At 43.7% G+C, this 24113-nt stretch overlaps 1 pseudogene; it reads right to left on the reverse strand.

Moving 5' to 3' along the window:
• Window positions 1-156: 156 nt before the first annotated feature.
• On the reverse strand, window positions 157-5648 carry LOC100724635 (leukocyte immunoglobulin-like receptor subfamily A member 5; annotated as a pseudogene).
• Between the last annotated feature and the right edge of the window lie 18465 nt (window positions 5649-24113).

Consider the following 24113-nt stretch of genomic DNA (forward strand, 5'->3'; position numbering starts at 1 on the left):
AATTTCCTGACTTCTGAGTCTCTGCCTCCAGGATTTTTCTGAACAAGTGACCTCTTATGTTCTTTGTGTTACAGAAAATATAAACAGTCAGGATTTAACATACAATCTGTGCACTAAAGTCCTTACTCCAGTGCAGTAAAAAAGAAAAGAGAGAGATTATGAATCAACATTCTTTAATATGAACTATGTAGAACTAGACATAATAATATCACTAAGTATATAATAACAACTGAGATAGGAATGCAATTGAGAATTTAATTTACTTGATATACATTATATCAGTGAATCATAAGAAATCATTAAAAAGTTATTGGAGGACAATCTTAATGTGAAGTGCTAGTAATACATGTAAATCAACAGCTTTGTTGTATAACAAATTGTTATTCAAAACATAAAATCACCAAGTCTTAATCTATCAATTACAATGGGATCATATTACAAAGTTTTTCTGAATATAAGATTTTCAGATAAATCTGAAATATTTCTATAGTTCATAAGTGAACCTCAATTTTTGAGTGTGTAGGATGGAAAACCATATAACTGAGCTTTTGTTGGATCATTGAACGGAACTGTCTCCAATTTCACTGTGTGAATGTTCACTTCATATGCTTTAATTCAGTGATATGGACAACTGTTTCTAGGAAGATAATAGGTAACCTATTAACTGGTGATTTCGTACTGTATATGTTTTTTTCTAGAAATACTGTATTATTTGTACCCTTTTACTGCATTTTTAAATGTTCTTTCTTTTTTTCTTGTCTTTAAATAAAAAAATAAAAAAATTGTCAACATCTTGAATAGAAAGATTTACCATTAAAAAGTTGTTTTCTGCAAGTATTGTATACATCTGATAAAATTCCCGGAAACCAGGGGTATAATTACATTTTTAAGGACAATTTCATACATCTTTAAATTTCTGAAGAAACTGTTATTCTTAATTTTCGAAAATGGCAGTAAGGATACACAAGTGTGAAATCCAACCCAAATGCATAACAGAACCCAAGTGTGTGTTCCACATGGCAAGAGTGTTACTGCTTTATGGAAATAGTGCTTCAACTTTCAGAATGAAAATCTATGTTAAATGACCAACAATATAGAAGAAAAATATGTTGATTGAACAACTTTGAGAATATGGATGAAAAGCTATAGAGAAAAAACATAAATATAGCTGGATACATGAAAAATTATGCATTAAGGCATATTTAGATTATGGTGGAGACATGTATAGCCACGTGCATGCACATTTGAATCAAGAATATTGGTGTCCTGTTGATATTTTATGAAATATAATTTTCATTTTAGTGTACTGGACACAATTTTCATTAGTAATCTAAACACACTGAAAAGCTGGAGGAGAGGGGAGAATAAAAAATCAATATGTAGGCCGGGGTTGTAGCTCAGGAGCACAACGCCTTCCTGCCAAGTGCAAGGTCCTGATTTTACTTTACAAACAAATAACAAACAAACAAACAAATAAATAAATTTAGTGTACAATAAAAATTTTAAGCCTAATATCCTTTTGGTTTTTAGTGTTATTATTCAATAAATATGAATCACAGAATTGTTTTCAAATAATTAAAATGCTTGATCCATTTAAAGATTCCTTACAAATGTTAATAATTCTTATGAATACAACTTTGAAATATTTCTAAAGTTCATTAATAAAGCTCAATTCAAGCATATTAGATATGTGTGATATTGTTATTCTCCATAATTAATATACAAAGATAATCTATTCCTATGAAAACAGAAATGCAAGTAAGTGTTATTTAAGGTATAATTTCATATATCTGTAAGGTATAATTTCATATATCCACAGAAAAGTATCTCTTTACATTTGAAAAGACAGAGCAACATCACAGGGGTGTAAATAGAAAATGCACAATGACTCAAAGGTGATTGCACACAGCCCTGCCAGGTGGGGACCCCAATGACCCCTCCCAGCAGCACTGCCCCCTTCCAAGTCTCAGGTGAGCACTGAGCTCAGAAGCTCCAAGGAACTGAGGAGGGGCCATGCCCAACAGTGCCAGCAGCCTGGTGCTTCTCTCTTTAGAAGTGGCTGTGCTGGGGGCTCAGCCTCACCCGCAGTCAGACCCCGGCAAGGCTGCCCTCTGCCCTCCAGGACCCTGCTTCCTGCCTGGACCTCAGACACCTCCACCCCTCTGACCACAGGGAAGCAGGCACCCTGTCCTCAGAGCCCCAGGAAGCCACCAGGCTCCCTCAGGGTCCACTTCCCCACTCCTCTGGAGACTGATCCTGCCCTGAAATTCACACACAGTGCTAGGATGTGTGCAGGACTTGGGTGTCACGTTACCGTGTCTCCTCCACCCGCATGGGCAGGGCCATGACTGAGGTACTGGAACAGCAGAGCAGCTGACTCTGTGGTGGGGACATCAGGAGGAGAGGGTTGGGCCCTGTCCTCTCCCTCAGTCCATTCCCACTTCCTCCCATCTCACTTATGTCCCCTTGGGTCTCTCCCTGCCCATTATCTCCATGGGAGACATCACGGTGGTAGCACAGGCAGGGAGCTCCAGCCTGCATTAGCCTCCTTATGGGGGGATGCTCCCCTGTGGACCCTCCCCTCCACCAGCACTGTGTTCTGGGGTCTAAGACCAGTGATGGCAACAGGACACAGGGTGACTTGGTTGGACAGAGGGCCTCACTGGGATGTGAGGTTCTGAGGAAGAACTGGTGGTGCCACTTCAGGTCAGTTTTGGGTCCCAGGTGACATAGAAGGATGGGGCAAGTGGGGACTGAGCCCAGAGAGTCTGATTTCCAAACTCCTTTTCCCACCAGCGCTGAGCTCCTGTGTTTGAGGGAGAGAATCGGAATGGTGCTGCTCTGCCTGGTACCATCCCCTCTATCACTGTCACTGCAGAGAGGGACAGGACCCCTGCAGTCACATCCTGGATCTCCCCTGGGAAGCTGACTCTCCAAGGCTCATAGCAAGGTCATCACTGAGAGGAACTTGACGGTAGGGGCCAGGCCTCTCCTCTGCACCTGGAGAAACTGAGGCCCACACAGGAGGGGCTGGCCCAAGTCAGTATCTGCAGAGGAGGCTGCAGCAGTCCCCACCTCAGCCCCTGCCCTGGGACCCTCCCAGTATGGCCCTCACTCACCACCTAGGGATCCAGACTCTGGTGTGCTGGGCTGATGATCTTCAATGAATCTTAGGAAGGATGGGGAGGTGAGGCTCTTGGTTCCCTGTTCCTCACTTCTGGTGCTGATCCTCTCCCAGGCTGGACCCCAACATTTCTCTTAGCTTGGAAACCACCCCATGAAGTACAGATGTCCTGACCCAACCTCCTCCTAGGGACGATCTATAAAATGGCCTCTGTCAGTCATTTAGGGACTCAAACATGATTCGTTAAAGAAAGGGCTTCCTCACCTGAGACAAGGAGCTTCAGGGCATCACTGTGCTCTGATCACACCTGAGGTTTGGTAGCAAAACAGCCATAGCACTTGAATGTCTATCTCTCCATGGGGTTCAAAGCACCCACAGGGAATAGGGCCAGGATCTGTTAGTTAGGGCTTGGTTGTGAGTCTAGTGTCCAGTAGAGTTTGTCTTCTCCTACCTTAATAACAAAGAACCTGTCAAATCCCTCCCATGAGCCACACTTCAGGGTCACATTCTCCCCTGAGGTCACCACAGGGCTGGACAGGGCTGAGAGGCTGGGCTTGCTGTAGACTCCTAGGAAAGAAGGAGGCAGCATGTGAAATGGACTCACACCTCCCACACTGTGCCCAGGGCTGGGTTGGGAGAGGAGGACACCCCTGAGAGCAGACCCCTTCCTGAGGGCAGAGCCTGGGGCTGTGACCCTTAGTGTCCTCTCACCTGTCACCACCAGCTCCAGGGCATCACTGGGCTCAGACCAGACAGCAGGGCTGTGATGGTCACAGTGGTATTGCCCTGCGTCATCTTCTGTCATGTATGGGATGGAGAACTTGACCTTGTTCCCTGGCTCAGGTGACATTTGTGTGTCTGAGAATTCTGAGCTGTCCTCTTTGTACAGATTATATTGCTTGGCCTTCCGGATTTCCTCACACCAGAGAGTCACAGGAATCCCCGAGGGTATTATAGAGCTTGGCTGAGCCTGGAGTTTGGGTTTTGGGGGGATACCTGAGAGAACCCAGGTGAAAGGGGGAGATATGTTCTGACTGTCACAGTGAGTCGCATGGAGCAAGTTTAAGGCTGATCTGTGACGAGCAAAAGATACCCTAGGAGCCGCCTGTAAGACATAGCGCCCTTCTGGACATTATGATTTGAACTTTCCCTGTCTCGTCCTGGCTTGGATATCTCTGGTCTCACTGTCCCCAACTCTGTCCCTTAGTTCAGCATTCCTGGGCGCCTCAATCTTCTCCCCGCCCAGGTGCTTCCAAGGTCTTTAATTCAGGTCCTCAGTCATGAAAAGAAATATCTGGGGTCTCCTCACCTGAGATCTGGAGCTCCAGGGCTTCCCTGGGCTCCGACCACAGCTGGGATTGGTTCCAGTAATAGCCGCAGCATCTGAATGTCCACCTTTGTCTGGGGGTCACAGGGCTCACATGGAACAGGGCTTCAGCCTGCTCACTGGGGCCTCGCTGTGAGTCCAGTGTCCAGGAAAGCTTGTCTCCTCCTTACTTAGTCAGAACCTGCCAAATCCCAGCTGTGCCATACACTGGAGGGTCATCTTCCTTGCTGAGGTCACCACAAGTCTGGGCAGAGCTGAGAGGCTGGGTTTGCTGTAAGCTCCTGGAGAGAAGGAGGCAGTGTATAAAGGAGCCCATACCTCCCACTGTCCTCAGGGCTGTGAAAGGGGGCATTCCTGTGGAGCAGACCCCTAACTGAGGGCAAAGCCTGGGGCTGGGACCCTGAGTGTCCTTTCACCTGTAACCACCAGCTCCAGGGGCTCACTGGGCTCTGAGTAGCCAGAAGGGGTTCCATAGTAGCATCGATGTAGCCCTGCTTGGTGCTCTGTCATGGATGGAATGGAGAACACGGCCATGTTCTTGAGTTCCTACGATGTTTATTTTCTCCAAGGCTCTCAGTTCCCTCTTTGTGCAGAGCATATTCCTGGGCTCCCATAGTCCCCTCACACCAGAAGGTCACAGTTTCCCCCCATGGTATCACAGATCCTGGCTCAGCCTGGAGCCTAGGTTTGGATAGGGTCCCTGCAGGGAAATCACAGCTGAGTCCCAGCAACTTCCTCCTCCCCTCAGATCCCAGTTTTCAGTCATAGGACCCTCCAGACCTCCCACCACCAGCCCACACCTGCTGTGCTCCACCCCCACTGCCTGGAGTTGCCCCATGTCCCCAGGAAAAGGAAGAACCTGGGGTAGCTAGGGACACATTTACCTGCTTTCACTGGAGTCCTGGGGCCCAGACTCAGCCCTGGAACAGAGTTCCCTGGGAGCGCTTTACCCTGGAGCCTCAGCAGGGCCTCTGCTCCCCAGAGTCTCCTGTGCCCCTGTTCTTCTGATGGACCAGGGCCTGGCTGTGGGTTGCAGACTAGGCATTCCCATCCCATCGCTCAGTTCTCACTGATGCAGAGCAGGGCCATGAGTGTGGCAGTCATGGTTTCCTACTTCCAGGTGAGACTGTGTGGAGATCACAGTGCCTGTCATAGGATTTGGCAGCTGAAGATTCGTTTTTGCCCTCCATAGGTTGGTCACCTCAGGAGCCCTACAGGAAGCGGAAGTGACACCCACTGACAGCAGGGCTTTTTTGCCCCAGACTGATTCTGTCTCAGTTGCAGACTGCTGTGGAGTTTCCCTTTCCTCCTTCACATTCGTGATTGATCCTCACCTCACTGAGTTCCAGGTCACAGAAGCCAAAAGATCTAGACATATTCACAGCTGATGCCATCCAGTGCATGGTCACCCTGGGCTGACCCTCCAGCCAGTTGGGCTCATTACTGAACCTGGCATGGAATGACACCCAGAAACACATGACCATTAGGGTCATTGTTGATGGTGGATGGAGCACAGTGCTCCTAGAGTGGACACAGAAAATCACCCAATGTGGTGGTGGTTTATATGTACTGAAGAAATGTTTAATATTGGCTCCTTAACTGGACATTGCTCCCCATCCACCCAATTTAAAACTCACCTTCCCTTAGGTTTAATGATGCTGCAGTCAAACCAGAGTGTGGTTCTTACTGAAGGAGCAACCAGCGCCTCCCCACCAGGCATGAGGAGCGGAGCTTTGCTGGTACCTGCACTGGGTCCTGTGGGTGATCTTCCTGCTGGACAGGGAGGACTCTAGCATTTTTTTATTCTAGTGCATAATGACTCTAGGTGATCATTGCAAAATGTGACTAAATTTACACATATATTTCCTGCAGTACTGGTTCAGGAACATCTCATAGCAGGAGCCGTGGGTCCTCAACACACCCAGGGTCACTTCTGCTTCCTGCACACATGGTGACAGTGGATGTGTTGAGAATCATATGGAGCCCACACTGTGACCACTGGAGCTGTGTACTGAGATCTCTCTTATATGTGGTGGCACCTGGCTGCACAGCAAAGATCTTTCCATTGGAAGAGCACAGAAGGCAAGCAGTCCACAGAACAGAAGGGAGAGTTGATGCTGCTCTGTCTTTGAACTAGAGCCTTCAACACTTTGACCTCTCCTCCCGGGTCCCTTGCACCTGGCAGCACCTGCATGATTTGTTTGCAGTGAGGTCCCTGTGTCCTGCTCTCATGGATCCTTCTGGTGACACTATAAGGGGTGAACTGTCCTTTTGTCCCTCCCTTGAGGAGCTGTCCTTGGTTACCTCCTGGTTGCTGGCTGATGGCCTGACATCTCTGGGTCTAACTTTCCTCATTGTCCTCCTAACCCTCCAGGAGGTTCTCCTTCCCTATCTGGAAACACTTCCTAAAACAGCACTGTATGTGGTTCTCACCACCTGAATTTCCTAGGAGCACAGGCTGAGGGCTCGTCTGTTCCGTTGGCTGGGGCAGTTCTGCTTTTCCCAGTATCCACAAATGTCTGGAGTCTACATTTTCATTTTGCAACCAGCATTTTGCTATGTTTATGATCTTCCTTCTAGTGATTTCTGTTTTCTAAGTATACAATCAAGCTGCCCTCACATGATGACCTTTTGAATTTCTGAAGAGCCACAGCTCATTCCTCGCTTTCTTTGTCATAATTGTCATCACTATGTGTTGTCATCATCTTTCCTTCACGCCCTTGCATGGACCTCCTGAGAAATGTGGAAAAGAATCCCAGTAACACAGTTCCTTCTCTTCAGCTTCTTCCAGATTTTTAATAAATTTCTTTCAAGTTCGATTCAGCAGTCATCCTATCGTTTGAAACTATGGACACTTTGTGACTTTCTGTAGAATTTTTTTCTTCATCTGTTCAGGTGAGCACATAAACATGGTAAAATACACTGATGTTATTAATTACCATAGCAGCCCTGATTCTTTGGGAAATTCACTTTGCTCACACTTTTGGACACTAAAGTGTGTTGTTGGCTACTGTTTAACCCAAGGGTACTGGGCTGTCATTTTCCTCTAATGAAAAATGAGGGAGAATTTCTCATGAGAACCTCAACTTCTCCAAATACAAAAGTTGAGACTTGTTCCTTCTGTATTTCTTTTGTCAATATTTCCTTTCCTATAAATTGTTCCCAGGGCTGTACAATCTTTATTAGATTTTAAGTGAATATTTATATTTTTATTTTTCTAATTTAAACTATTGGTTGCTATGATTCTTATTTCCTAGTTTATTACTTTGTCAAAGTTGATGTAATTTTCATGCAAATGTAAATCACTCAATTTTTTGTTTTTGTGTCTCAATTATTTTTATTTAATTCTTTTTTTTACTCTAAAGTGTAGATACTTTGTAAGCTTAGTGTGTGCTTTTAAACTTATGATTAATGTGATCACTTTGTGGTTTCCTTAGTCTCAGTTATTTTATTGAGTCTCAGACAGGCACTTTAACCACCTAAGTTATTTTAAAACTAACATTTAATATATATGCAAATATGTTGGTATAGCTGTCTCTTGGACCACAGGATCAGGCCATGTCTAGGATACCTCAGGGTCCCACGCCAACCCCCTGGCTGTCAGTGGTCCTTAGCTAGGTGTGCATGGGGCAGTTCCTGGCCCTCCAGAAGCCCCTGTGTGTCAATATTTGCACTGTGAGTTCTGAAATTTCTCCAACCAGGTGGGCATACATGCTGGGCAAAGCTGAGCTCTCCTCTTCCTGGAAGAAAGGGGCTGTGCTTGACTCCTGTGTAAGCTTGAAGTTGTTCAGCTGGGTGCAGGTCACTCCCTGGGGAACTTTAGAGTCAGCTTCTAGGAGGGAGGGTAAGTAGATGAGGATGCAGGTGTAGTGTGGGAAAGCCTGGAGACCTATATGTAATGGGACTCACCTGCCTTTCCCTCTGCTTGTCCTCCACTGTGGGTCTAAACCTCAGTCCTAGCATTGCCTTGACATGGTATAAGTGTGTGGGGAAACCACACATCTCTCTATGGAGGGCTCACCTGGGTGTAAATCACTTCCTGGGGATCCTGTTTCTCAGGTCTATGTATCAGGGATAAAGCAACAAATGGTGCTCCTTCCCAAACCAAATACAGTGGTTTGATCACTGTACTTTTGGGTCAGGTGATTATAGGGAGGAAGATAACAGGTGCAAATCTTCTTCCAGTGGAAAATTGGTTAACACGTTTTCCCCACATACAATGATTGGCAGCCACACTCAAGTACACAGTGGAAATGTTGAGCACAAGAATGTGAAAACACTGTTAAGGCCTCATTTTTACTCTTTCAGTCACTCTTGAAAAAGAAAAACCCAGAAAGTGTAACACTGAGAGGCTGGTTGTGTTGTGCTGCAAACCTAAGAATATTTATTGCTCATGTAGCTTCCTCTTAGCAGCAGGTGAGCTGCACCAGGCTGAGCTCCATGCCATGTCCTGGAAGAAAAAAGATGTGGACATTTTTCTGTCCCTCTTCACCCCATCCTCTGCAGTTTGGGCTGTGTCCTGAAGTGTGGCTGGCTGACCTGTACACCACAGGCTTACAGTGTGTGTGGACTCCTCTCTGCCCACTGACCAGCATGCACCCCTCAGCCACAGACCTCAGACAGAAGATGAAGCACCATCATCCTACTGCCCCAAGGGGATGAGAGTGACTGGGTCACATTAGAGGTCCTGGGGTCCCTACAGTCTTCCTTGGCCAGAGGTGGATGTCAGCACAATTTCCCAGCACATGTTCCTGAACTCTCCTGTGGAAAGGATCCCTGTAGGACAGCTGGCTCAGAGAGGTGAATGGGAATCACACTGATGTCCCAGGCATGACAGGTCAGGGAGATCAGGTACTGAACAGTGCATTGTGCACCACAGGCCATAGACACTGTGAGGTCAAAAGATCCTCCTCACTGGAGGTGACAGATGAAGGGAAACTGTGTGTCCACAGTGAGTGCTGGAGAAACATGGCAATTCCATGGGAAGGTGTTATGGTTTATGTGGGTGGCCACCAGGCCTCATGCATTAGCAGTATGTATTTGTGATTGTTTCATTGTCCAGCGCATAGATTGGGTGTTTAAGTGCTACACTGGCTTAAGCGTGGAGCCAAGATGTAATGTAATGGCATAAAAAAGGTGTGTCTCATTCTTACTTGCCTGTTTCCTCCTTGCCGTTTGCAGCCACCATGAATTGTGGCCCAGCCATGCCACCCTGCTTGCAGCCAACTGAGTATAGACTAAAATCTCCCAAATCTGTAAAACATAAACTTTTCCTTTCCTAACTTTGGCTTCAGGTATTTTGTCTCAGCAATGAATAAAAAGTAACCAAGACAAAATTTGTTACCAGGACTGGGGTTGTTGCTGTGAGGATACCTGACCATATTTTTCAAGAGGCTTTGGAGATGGCTTGTGGGCATAGTTTGAAAAGGTTCAGACATGTCATGTGCATGCATAGAGCTAGAGCAGCTTAGGCTGTTCTGTAGAGGAGATTCTGGTCAGAGCTCAGGAGATCAGAAGGCTGATAGAAAGCCTCATGTTAAAGACCAGGCTTGGGAGGTATCTGCTGGAAAGAAGGACTGCATTGGTTGTTGGACTCCCCATGATGTTTGTTATGGCTTTGCAGAAAGTTTGTCTGCATTTTGTTCATGCCCAGAGACTTTGCCTGAGACTGAGACAAAGGGCAATGGACTAATTAATCTGCAAAAGGAAATTACAAAGCAGTCAAATGTTGAGGCTCTGGCATGGCTATTGTTGGGGGCTTTTAGCAAGCTTTACATTGCAAATCCAGAGCAAAGAGCCCAATAGGATAATTTACAACTCTGTGAATTTGGCCAGAAGGAAAATTCCAAAAATGCTGTAGATTGAAAGGACAGAGTTGAGACTTTGAGTGCTGAACAAAAACAGAGAGATAAAAAAAAGGTTGGCCACAGGGCATCCCAGGAAGCACTGGGATGCCACCCTTTGAAGCCTCTAAACTGGAAAAGTGAAAAACTTTGCTCAGAGGAAAAAGCTGCAGAGCACCATACTTCAGAATGGCAATAGAGGCCACATGAGGTTCCAAAGTGGTGGCAACATAGAAAAGCTTTTCTTCACAATAAATTTCACAGAGCCCAATAATCCAGGCAACTGATCCCTACAGCAAAGAGAGAAAAAAGCCTGGCTGCTGCTCCAGCTGGCAGCAGACCTTGGTGGCATCCACAAGGTATTGATTTTAGGTGCAAGAAAAATGCACAAATTCTGAGGGTAAAGCAGCTTTCACCTCAATTGCAAAGGGCCTGGGTGGCCAAGCAGTGTGCCCCTGAGAGGGTAATTTGTACAGATGTAAGAGTGAAACCAAATGTGCAGTGGAGACCCCCAAAAGTTTGAAAAAGCCAGAAATGTGTATCATCCAAGGAAAGCTTCAAGAAGTGAGCAGAGAGGGCTTAAGAAAAAAGCTGTGGGAGGTGAAATCCCTAAAACTACCATGGGGGTAGAATCACCCAAGCCTTTTGAGCTTGCAACCAGATTACTTCAAATGCTGAGCATAAACTCTAGGACTTAATGTTCACCCTGCTGGATGTTGGACTTGCTCTGTTTCCAATGCTTTATATTCCCCTGCTTGTAACTTTTGGAATGGTAATGTTTGTCTTGTGCCTTTGCAATTCAGAAATGTCTCAACTTGTTTCATTTGTACAGGGGGTTACAGTTAAGAATTTGCCATAGATCTTAAAATTTTGAGAAACTTGAGACTTAGAATTTTCAGCAACGCTAAAACTATTAAGACTTTGGCAACTTTTGGAGATGAACTAAATACCTTTTCTATAAAAGATGTACATGAGTCTTGGGGGGTAGGAGTAGAATGTCATGGTTTATGTGGGTGGTTCCCAGGCCTCACGCATTTGCATTATGCATTTGTGATTCGTTCACTGTTTAGTGCTTAGATTGGGGGTGTGAGTGCTACACTCTCATAGAGGTGGAGCCAAGATGTAATGTAATGGCGTAAAAAAGGTGTGTCTCACTCTTTTTTGCTTGTTTCCTTGCTGTTTGCAGCCGCCATGAATTGTGGCCCAGCCATGCCACCCTGCCTTGGAGCCAACTAAATATAGACTAAAATCTCCCCAAATTATAAAATGTACACCTTTCCTTTCCCAACTCTTTGGGCTTCAGGTATTTTGTTTCAGCAACAAGTAAAAAAATTAACTAAGACTGTCGGAAACTGCATGCTAATTGCAACAGCTAGTGAGCCTCTAGTGCAGAGAAGTGGGCCAGGGATTATTCTGTACAGGCACTGATTCCAGGGAAGAAGAGAGATGAAGGGAGCATTGGGTGGTCCACAGAAACCCACTTCCAGAGCACACAGAGTGCATAGAGCAGCCATGGCTCCCCACGTGGCTCATGACAGAGTCACAGTCTTAGCGCTGGGGCAAAGTCTCCACCCCAGCAATTTTCTGAGGACAGGACGTGTGAGACAGTGCAGGAGGCATTCTGCTTGTTACCTGATGCCAGGAGTCCAAGTAATTCGCCATCCACATCACATATTCTGGCCTGTGAGTCTCTGTGCAAGATCCAGCTCCCTGACAAAATGGACTTGTGAATCTCAATTCCCACCATTGACCTAGAGTAGGGAGAAAGTTGCAGCAAGGGAACAGGGCTGAATTCCTGCTTTTCTTCATTCCAACTTCCACTCCCCATGCCCTGTGAGCTCTTGAGTTCTGTCAGATGTGGGCAATTGGATGAAGTTTAGCTTTTGTCACTTATTCTAATTTTAATGTAAGTGGTATCCATTGCTAGGGGATTCTGTGTTCTCACATCTTTTTCACCTCCTGTTTGGTCTTGGGCTGCAAGGTTCTGACAGGAGGAAGGGGTGGGATAAGAACTCAGGACTGCAGCCCTGAAGGCAGCACTTTGAGATATGTGGGTTGGCAGCTGTGGGGAGGCTGGCAGTTCTGGGAGCTCCTGTCTCTTCCACACTTTGATCCTCTTTGTGCTGTGTTGTGAGATACAGAACAGCGCCCAGTGAACTTGTTGTTTAGAAATCCACTGTGGAGCTCAAAGACTGGGGACCCAACCTGAGTGAGCATGGCTAACCATACAGCATCACATCATCCCAGGGATACCAGGACTTAGCAAAGCTGATAGGAAGATTGTCATGACCTCATTGGAGATCAGGGGACCAGGTTTAAGGAGGGAATATAGAACCATTCTCCCCATTCTGGCTATCAGTGGTTTCCTCATTTAGATTCCTTTTAGATTTTCCTCCAACTCAAACCCTCCCTAAACCCAGGGTTGCCTGGTGTTTGGGCAACGTGCAGCTCACACCAGCATGTGCATAACAGGTCTCCCAGAACAGCAATGTCACTTAGAGCACAGATCAAACTTGAGCCAAGTTTCTCTTGAAATTTTCTATATTAATAATACTGTATGCGTGGGAGAATAGGCTGAAATCTCCCAGATTGAAACGATAGAAGTTAAATCTGGGATTATTTATCACAATTCTCCCACAGATGTTCCTGTGTGACTGCAGCAGGAAAGCCCTTTATCTCCTCATCCTAGACAGGCTGGAGAAGAGCAGGCAACTCCTGTTCTTCACAAGGGTCATAGTGGCCAGCTCTGGGGCTTCCTCCTTACAAAGGTGATTCCAGCTCACCCTGGACCTCAAACTCTGAGCATCACAGGCTCCTGAAGGAGAGTGGTTTAACAGAAGGCAGAGTTGTTCTAGCTCCCCAAACAAAATGAGACCCTCAGATACTGGCCCACCTTGCATGTGTCCTGCCAGAGGATTCACTGCAAAGTCTGATATGCCACCTGCACCTTCCCCATACCTCCCATCTAGGAAGTCCTTTCTTTTTGAGAGGCAGGAAGGAACTGGGGGGATAGAGCATATAGCACAAAGAATCCAGTCCAGATAATATCCTGAAGAGAGAGTCACACAGGAGGTGACTCGTGCCCATGTGGACCCTGCCCTCCATGACTGTGCCTGGTCTTGGGTGCTGGACTGCACTGATTTGGCTGGGCAACAGCAGTGCATGAACTCAGCCTCGCAAGGGTCCTGTGGACCCCATGTCTCAGGACAGGCTTTTCCACCACGAACCTCTGCTGCCTTCCTTCCAGGATTTACAGGACATGGGAGGCTGAGTGATTTGGGGCATGATGTTTCTCTTGCAAGACAAGAGGTAGGAACTGAGAAAAGTTAGAAAACAAACAGGATGTGATTGTCACAGCCCCAGGCCACACTCTGCAAAGTTCACTGCTTGCTGCCCACACAGGAAGATTAACACTTCCTTCTCACTATAGCACCGCGGGGTCTAGTGCATGGGAAAGTTTCAAATGAGACCCAAGGTGCCACATCTCTAACCGGGGCCACACAGAACCCAAGGCCAAACAATTCCATTGCATGACACTGCACATCCTGTACTGCTGCACCTGGAAGACAGGGAGACATTGCTGTGTACTCAGTGCACTGAGAGACCCGGATGTGATTCTGTTCCTCGAGGCAGCATCCCCTGCCGCATGAGCATAGTGACCAACATACAAATACTGATGATTTATTATTACAAGCATCCTCTTCAAGGACTGCGGTTTGTTAGAGGATTATGTTCCTGATCTGTCTTCAGTTTCTATGATCTAAATGATCTGTCTTCATTTTCTCCTGGGTTACTATGTTTACTTATTTGTACATTTCCCACACTCTGCCAAAGCTGTCAGGCTTGAGAACTCTGTCCTTTGTATCATTGTTAGGGCCACCTGTCCTTTAAAATGTGTGAAAATTAACTTTATGTCTGCTTTACTTTACCTGTGATGGCATTAAAATGAGAGGTCTGGGTATTTAGCTCAGCTACATAAGTGCCTGCCTTGGGAGCAGGCAGTTGTGAGTTCGATCCCTGGTATCGATAAAAAGGAAAAAGACCAAAAAAAAAAAAAATGAGTAAAATATCTTCTATGAATTCATAATATTTTTGAAAATTCAGTGTTATTTTGCGGAGTGTCACTATTATCAAGCAGGCACTTACGCTGCTGAGCTAAAATTCTGGCCCAGGGTGTCATTTTCAAAAGAAAATCCTGGTGTATCTAATTCCTCAGAGGCTTCCATACATCTTTATTTCTGTCATTTATGAACAATGGCTATTCTTGTGAACAGCTCCTTATTGAAGTCCATTGACGGTTTCACTGTACACATTGCTAGGGATGTTGAAATTCTGCTTGACCATCAAGAGTTTTCACTTTTGACTAAGGAGAGCTGCTCTGAAGATGAGAGTAAGGTCTGTTTTCTGCCAGAGCAAGACACACCACACATCTCTTCTGATCTTTCCCTGTGCCCGGTAGAGAATTTCTTCATCAGTGTCCTTATCTCACAAGAGAACACACTTTGCTCCAAAGAAGAAAGAAAGATTTCTTATCCACAGCTGTGTGAGGCAATGTCAACACGGTGCAGACAATGCTGCATAATTCATTCTTCCCGCATCTATATTTGAATCTGTGACTGACATGTCTCCACTTTCCTGCCTCACTTCTGCTTTACTGTAGTTATCGAAATGGTAGTACATACTTTAAATCTGTGGAAAAGCTAAGGGTGGTTTGTTTTTTGTTTTTGGTATGGGTCACGGAACTTGCAACCTTGTGCCTGCCAGGCAGGCATTTATACTGCTGAGCTAAATCTCCAGCCCCAAAAGAGTAACTGTTTACAGAGCAGGGAAAAATGCGAAATGGAAAGAACTTTGCAAAGGGAAAGACAAACTGGGAATGGAAAAAAAGAGGAAAGGAAGGAAACAACATATACATCATATATGTGCTATATATTTATCATATACATACCATATATAGTTATATGTTAAAGTAGTTATACTACTTCATTACTTGAAAAGAAAGGGTTTGCTAATATTACTTTTAATTAAGTGCCTATATATTGAATTCTAATTTAAAAATAACATTGTGTAGTGTGTAAACCTTAATGGTCACATGATTATCGGTGCACATTGGTTTTACTATGAGCTAATAACTTTCTATCAGAAACATTTGTGCAGTCTTTTCTCTTCTGTGTGTTGGTGGGAATCAACTCCCATGAGAGTGTTGGACAATATGAAAACCCTCAAATATTGGGCTGCATAGCTTGAACATGGGTGGTAGCACACTTGCATAATGAAACTCAACCGTATCCCAAGAAGACATTTATTTCCACGTCTCCACCACCATGAGTGCTCAGTGAGTGTTCTCTCACACATTCAGCTCCTGGCTGCATGTGGATCCTTCTCTTGTTTACCCAACCAGGAATAGTGAAATCCCAAGGATAACCAGGACCAGGTGCATCAGGCCCATCCAGGTGAGACTGTCCATGTGTGATCCTGGGGTCTGAAGCTAGGAATTAGTGATGAAGAGGTCAGAAAAGACCAAAATCACCCCAAGATTCCTGAATATCCACCAGCAGTACCTGCCTTCCTTAAAGAGGGTCTCACCTTTTGAATTCAGCTTAATAATTCAGAATTTTCTTACTCACTAGCTTTCAAAATTTGAATGGGTCTGTCATGGTTGAGGGTCCTTACTGATCCTGAGAATGAAGGAAGAGGAACAAAATGCGTGAATCACTGAAGAAGCAGAACTTTTGTTCTAGGCTTCACAACCTTATCTCTTACCATGGTGACTGACTTGAACACACAGAAGAGCCCTTTTCCTGTTGGAGCAGGTTTTCTTCTCAGCTCCCTGGTGGATTCTTGACCCTCACTGAACTCTGTGCATTAGCAACTTGAGTCTGAGTCACATTGGAGTAAAGGTTGCCTGTGTTCAAAGAGCTCAGAACTGGCCACAAACATGATTTCCAGTTTGGAAATGACTGACCACTGTGAGTTCTTGGTTTACCTGGGACACAAGACAATGTACATTGATTTTCCTGAACATGAGTTTCCCTTTACTGACTGACTGAATACCCAGGGTCCAGATATGAGCTGTGATCCTCTTTGCTTCCAAAACTCAGGTTCATAAGGAGTCAATGTCTTCAACTATGGTATCCATAAGCCCTGTAATTTCATGTTAAGTGATCATTTCATGGTTTGAAACACTTACATTGCAACACACACACGCACACATCCACACACACATGCACACCACAGAGAGACATACACAGATCTATATTTTAGATAGTGGCAATTTCTGGAATTCCTAAACAGTTTATATCTAGTTCATAGATATATACATCCATATAGGATAAGCTATCATAAACATGTAAAAAGTGCAATTAGAAGAAATCCAGACTGTGCATGAAAGTGAAAAGAAATGTCCCGAGGACCCAGAGAACCTAAGTAATGCCCTGAGGGAGTGGAGCACTGGAGGTGAACAGGTGTTCCAGCCCCAAGAACATGGGGCATGAAAGGTGAGCCAGTTAACAAAAGGGACCACATATGACAAATGTGCAAATAAATGCATTGTAGTGGCTGATCAGTCTCTTCCTCCTATCCTGAGAAGGGCTCCACCTCACCCCAGCTTTCTGTCTCTATTTTCTTCATCTTCTAACTGATCTTCTCTAGGAACTTGGAGAGCTCTCTCAGATACAAAATATGGCACCTGAACCCTGGACTGGGGTAAGAAGAAGTGGCAGATAAGGGGACACTACTCCATGAGAGGACTAAAAGGGAAGAAGTACAGTGATAGCAAATTCATCAAGTGTAAAGCTTTGGGCAAGAGAGAGAGAAAAGCTGGCTCACCAGGGCCAGAGAAGGAAATGTGGGCTCACAAGGTGCAGAAAGGGAGGAGTATATTGAATTTGGCAAGTGCTAAACATGGAGCAGACACATTCTCAAGAACCATCAATGTATGTGGAACTTGTTGTTGTATTTATGATTCTTGTGTTTATTTTACTTTTGTGAATTTTTTTTAGAAAGTGTTTTTAAGGTCGTATACTTATTGAGATAACCACAAAGGATTTGGCTTGGATCATTATTTTTAAGTGAAGTCCCATGCAGAAGAGAGATGGCAGAACAAATGCCCTCTTTAACAGAGCACAGTCTCCCTGACTTTGTTCAATTAGATGGGGATGGAGCAGCAGGGGGCACAAGAGAGCTTCCCACATCAGAGGAACATCTAGTGGTAAATTCTATTTTGCAGCACCTGATGAAATTAGCTGGACCCCAAGGGGAGATTCTTGACTTTCCAGCTCAGAGATGTTTCACTCTGCTGCATTGCAGAGTGAAACTTTCTCCTCTCAGAGAGTGGAGCCAATTTTTCTCTCTTGCTTACAACTGGCAAATAAAGTAGGCCAGATGGGCAAGGGAGTCTATGGAAGGTTTTCAACATGTTTACCTTCTTAGGGAACTTTGGGATTCAAATAACCCTGTAAAAGTTGTGTATCTTCATGATGATGTACCTTTTAATACTCTAAAGGAATTACACCGAGCAGCCACTTCCCGTGGTGTCATGGCCCCTTTTACCCAAGGTTGAATAGAGCTCCGAGGATAGGAGACCATGGCCTCAAATGGTTGGAAGGAATAGCTGGAATAGCTGAAGTGTGTTTAAGTCTGGGGGATTGCCTGCTATGGAAAGGAAATTTTCTTGGATGGTGGAAGGATCAGCCATGCACAATGCTCCTCACAACACAGCCACTACAGAGGATGTGTTAATCAGAGAGGGTGCCTGTGCTGCCATGAGTAATCAACTTACTTCTGAATTGCTAATCTATGAGCAGATTAAAATAGCTTTCACCAGGGCTTGGTGAGAACTTCCCTCAAAAGGCCAGATGTCCCTTGATCTGACCTCCATTCACCAGGGTGCTGATGAATCTTTCCAAGATTTTGGTACATTTCTTGCAGGCTAGTGGTAGAATTACAAGTGATACAGAGGCCTATAGGTTAATACTTCAAGAATTGGCCTTTGAAAACTCAAGTAGTTGGTGTTAAGAGTCTTTAAGGTTCCCTAAGAAACAGGCCATCTGGTTGGGGTGATTTCAATGTGTGCCCACTTGGCCTCTCATGCACAAGGGCTGCTCTGGCAGTAGCTGCTACCCAGGTCATTCATCCACAGCCTAGAGAAGGGGCAGGGAACGGGGTTACTTGTTTCAGCTGTGAAACATTTTGCCTGAAGTTGCTCTGCTGCACCATGTGGGCAGAACAGCCATTATTACATTCTTTAGCAAAACCTAGTATTTGCACAAGGTTTAGATGAAAGGTATCTTTGGGCAAAGGAATGCAGACCTAAGACTAATGTGGATGGTCAGCCTATTTGGGGAAACTTCCAGTGGGGCCCTCTCTGGCCCTGCTGGACATTGGGAGCGCTTTCCTTAATTGCCCCCCAACATCACCCTCCAAAACGAAGCACACTTCTGACTTCTGGTGAGCAGCAAAAGACAGCAGAGGCTTGAGCCTGAGTCCTTCCTCCACATTCACACTAACTTCTGAGATCCGGCCCCAAGTTATTCCTCTGGGAGTCTATGGGCTTTTGACTCCTGGAACAGTGAGTCTCCTACTGCTCTGAAGTGTTCTCATTGTAAAAGTCTCTAGGTGTTGCCTGAAGTCATTGATACTGATTACACTAGGGAGATCAAGATTATGATTCAATCAATACAAACCACTGTTCAGGTCATGGAAAATTCTTTTATCACTCACTTGTTCAGCCTTCCTTTAACAAAAGTTGGAAATTTTACAAATATGGAAAAGGGACCCAAATGTTTTGAGTCCTCTTATGTATGCATACATACATTTAGTTCAGCATATTAAACAACATTTTCCTGAGATGGAATTGGTTATTGAAGGACAAACATTTAAAGGGCTTTTAGACATACATGCAGATGTTTCAGTTATTACCCAGCATCACTGTCCTGTGTCATGGTCTCTGAGTGTGGCAACTACAGATCTAGAAGGGGTGGACAGTGCTAAGTTGCTGGCTTGGAGGGCGGCAGCGTATATTCTCTATACTTTTTGCATTATATCCTACCCCATCAGTCTTTTACCTTTACATATTACAGGATATGGGCACATTCTGGGTTGATCCAAATCCCCAATGATGTTACAGAGGGTCTTACTCCCCACTCAAGGATTTGGTAACTACAATCAGGAAAGGAGAAAGGCCCTTCCAGTAGACCTTAAAAAGGATCTTTTAGAATAATACACTTGTCCTCAGATTTTCAGAAGGGGCCTGGATCTCTTCTCTAGCCCCATGGGTAACCTGGATGTCTGGTAATCCCATTTGTGTTGCTCAGTGGCCCCTCCCTCAGGAGAAGATTATAGCACCTCACACACTGCCTAATGAACAGGGGATGCTGGGACATTTAGAGTCTCCTAATACTCCTTTGTATACCCCAACTTTTGTAATAAAAAAGAATCAGGAAGTGTTTCCAGGGTTTACAGGCAGTTAATACTATGGAACCTATAGGAGCACTTCAACCTTTGTGGCCTAACCCTGTAGCTGTCCCTTTACATTATTCCCTCATGGTGACTGATTTAGAAGACTGTTTCTAATTATCCCTTTCCATCCTCAAGATAAAAACCTTTTTGCTTTTAATTTACGATCTATTAATCATCAAGCCCTTATGCACTGCTTCTAATGGCATCATCTGCCATATGCAAGGGTAAATAGACCACTATACTAGTACTTTTGTCAAGAGTTTATGTCAGCAGCCACTCTGTCAGTCCATCAGGTTTATCTGCCTGCCAATATTATCTATTATATGGATGGCATCCTTCTAACACATAAATCCTTATCCATCTTGCATCAACTATGTACTCAATTAGATAATGCCCTTCATGACACAAGTCTAGTGGTGGCTTCTGAAAAGGTGCAAACCATGGCACTTGTTCTGTATTTTGGGTCACCTTATTTAACAAAAGCAGATCATACCCCAAACTGTTCAGATCCAGGTTAATAATCTTAAAAACCTGGTTGATTTTGAAACCTCCTTGGTAGTGTTAATTGGCTCTGCCCAGCTTTTAAGCTAACAACTTATGATTCAGCCTCTCTCTTTATGAGCCTGAAAGCAGATCTGGCCTCCACTTCTCCATGTACAGTTAGGTCCGTGGCTAAAACTGCCATTGACAAAGACAATTTATTTCTTTTTAAAGCTCAACTACCTAGAGTTACCCTGTCTTCAGCAAAGATTTTAAATTATTTTTCCAATGCAATATATGCCTGCTGTGGTTCTTTGGTAGTCTCAAGGCCCTTTATGATGGCTACATATGCCACATATTCCACATAAAGCCATTACTGTCTTTTATGATGCTGTGGCAGGGACCAATCATCCAAGGACAGTTGCATGCTATTCAATATTTTGGATGTGAAGTACATAATATTATTATTGCTTATTGAGTCCAACAATGGTGGCTACAGCAACTCTCACCCTGTTGGCAAGCCATATGTACAAACTCCCCCAGTGTATTCGATTGTCATTATCCTCCAGACAAATTAATTCAATTTTCTTCTTTTACATCTTTCGTTTTCCCTTCTAAAATAAGCTCAGCCTATAGCCAGAGGTGTCTTCATTTTTACAGAAGGTTCCTTTTCAGGCAAAGAGGTTATTTTATAGCCTTCTCTTCCTGAGTACAAGGTACAGGTTTTTATCTGCACAAAAGACAGAATTTCAAGGTATTACATTGGCCTTACAAGATCATTTATCTACTCCAAATAATCTTTTCTCACACCATGCTTATATTTGTGGTGTGACGCACCTCACTGAAACTGCCACCATTCACTCTAACCAAGAAGATAGTTTTTATTTTTTTACACTCCTCAGTTTACTATTCAACCTCATCATATCTTCTGTTTTATCGGTCACTTACATTGTCATCCTCAGTCATCAGGGCCCCTCCCTGCGGGAAATGCTGTAGTAGACAGAGTGCTAGCTGCTGCCACTGCCACTCCCTCAAATGCCATTCAACAGGTTCCTGTTTCACATTCCACCTTTCACCAAAATGCTTCTTCCTTGTGCAAACAGTTTTCTTCAACTCAACAAACTGTCAAACAGTGTGCCTCAAGTGTATCACATTTGCCCTCACTCTCTTTGGTGGTTAGCCTCTCAGAATTATATGCTAATTATATCTGGCAAATGAATATCACTCACATTCCTTAGTTTGATTCTCTATGCTGGGTCCCCACCTCGGGAAACGCTGTGTCAGGATACATTTCTGCTTCTGTGTACAATTGTGGAACAGCTAAACTTGTCACTGCTCGTTGCTTGGATGCTTTTAGTATCCTTCTCTGTCTGTGGCTGCTTTAAACTGATAATGGTTCAGCCTATAGATGTGTTGTTTTCCAAACATTTTGTAAAACTTTTCATATTTCCCTGACGACAGAAATTCCTTATAAACCTTAAGGTCAAGGAATTGTTGAATGTACTTATCACACACTCAAAATTCAATTACAAAAACAGAAGGCAGAATTTTCTCCCTACAAAATTTACATCTCATAATAGACTTCACCCAGAAGTACATACTGTTAACTTTTTAAAAAATTTTATTTAAGAGGAAAAAGTGAAAAACACAAAACAAAGTAAGCGGTGTAAGGGTACACATAATACAGAACTACAAAAAAAAAAAAAAAAAAAACATAACAGTAAGAAATCACCTGTTAATAGATTACATATTATCATCTTGGAAATAGTTGCTCAAATCACAGTATCAAAGAATACAAAGTGGACATTCAAACAGAGAGACTGCAAACAGCTGTGTTCAATGATCCGAAAACATTAATATAGTCAGCTATTTAACACCCCTAAACACACTTGCTGTTATATCCGTTAGAGCTCTTTTTTTCCCCCCTCTCTTTTTTACAACAAAATTTACACATTTTGGATTTTATTACTCCTTAGGCATTGTAAACATTACTGTTAACTTTTAAAATCCCACTAAAGATCAAACTACAGAGCAGAAAGACAATTTCTTCAGGTAAAAGAAGAGAGATTAGGAAGGATCCTTTGGAAAAATATTCATGCTGGACAATGGAAGAGACCACTGCTCTCTACCCCACTACTTACTTAGGATAGAGAGTGTGCTTGTGTTTTTCCAGAAAACACTGAACAGCCGATCGGAGTGCCAGAACATGCTGTCCAGTTGTATCATGAACCCAGATCTGGAGAAGGAATTGATCCCACTGCTAAAATAGCTGCAGACAGTGATTCCTCAGGGACCATTGCACAACTGGCAGACAAGGATGGGACTGAGTCTGACCTAGGGCTAATTAAAGGAATGGACCAAAGATACCCAGGAGATGGTAACCAAAAATAGGAATCAAGTTCTGAGTAAGGTGATAAAGTATACGGAGATAACTGAACTGAAGACAGTGTGAAAGAAAGGGACATGAGATTATTTGTTATTCTTAAGCCAAAGAAAAATATAAAAATATATTGTTGCTTTCTGACTTGTAATAAAATCTCAATAGTTCACAGTTCAGTTATAATTCCTAAAATTGTAAAAGTGGTGCTATAATTTAATTCAGTTAAAATCTACGTGACTGTACTCTGATTTTGTAAGATGTTTTGACTGTCAGTCTGCCTGTGTATCTGTTGAACTGATTGTCAGTTTGTAAAGCTTTGGATTGCTTTGTCAGCTTGTCATATCCATAAACAGCTGTTTTTATTTGAGCTCAAGAATTTTTTTCATTTAATCTTTTCCTTTTACATTTTTGGGTCATGTATTTTTAAATTAACCCGGGTTACAAGTTTAACAGTGGGCTGCACCAACTGGTTAAATAACATCAAAATGGGTTTTCTCAGAGGTCATCAGAAATTTGCTAAGATAACTAAGGGAACCTTTTGAATTTGAAGACTTATTGGTTATGTTCCCTCAGGTGAATAAAGGAAAAACTCATGGGAAAAATCCCAGCCTTTGATCATTATAGGAAGCACCAATGGTTTCCATAGCTTTGTGGATGATACTGCCATAAATGTTATTAAAAATATGGTATAGTGATATGTTTACATTGGTCATCATCAAAGGATTAAAATGTTTCAGATGATAAGATCTTTTGATTTGAAGATACTTTGGCACTAAGGTTTTCATATGGCTATGACAATTGGTCACTGTTGTTTTTGTAGTGCATTGAATGCTTTTGGATATACAGGTCTTCCAAAGTATGGAATAAGGACAGTTTGTAGTGATAAACTTTTCTTTGAGATTTAGACGTCTGTCTTTAACAAAGAAGTTATGTAATGTACATTACCTTAAAGGTTGATTAATTAGGCAAAATCTTATGTATTAGATACAGATAATTGAAAAGGGGGGAGTAATATTACGTCAGAATGAACATTAAACTATGTTCTAAAATGTCAGAATGATTCATTCTGACAATTTTTTAAAGTATGATTTCATTTTAAAGATAAAAAAAACAAAATTTCAAAACACAACAATCAGGGGACAACAATCTTACACACACTGCGTACTGTCATCCCCAAATCAGTCACCCAGAGCACAAGACACCTGCATTCAGTTGTCCAGACAGTACCAGTGCAAACCCTTCTCTTCAGTGAACTCAGAGAAGTCAGTTGTATAAATATACTCTCCTGGAGTGAGCTCAACGCCAGGGAGAACATGCTGCTGTCTACCATTTTCTTCATTGATATTTTTGTGGGTTATTTAAATGTCCCCCCAAAAGCCTCATGTGATCATAGGGGTGGGCCTTTTGAGGGTGGTTTAGTATAGCATTTGTGATTGGTTCATTGTCTAGTGCTGGGATTGTTAGTGTGAGTGCTGCACCCGCCCAGGGGCAGGGAGCCAG

The sequence above is a fragment of the Cavia porcellus genome, unplaced genomic scaffold (assembly GCF_034190915.1).
Source record: "Cavia porcellus strain 051 isolate PalLab524CR breed Dunkin Hartley unplaced genomic scaffold, mCavPor4.1 scaffold_7, whole genome shotgun sequence".
Lineage (NCBI taxonomy): Eukaryota > Metazoa > Chordata > Mammalia > Rodentia > Caviidae > Cavia > Cavia porcellus.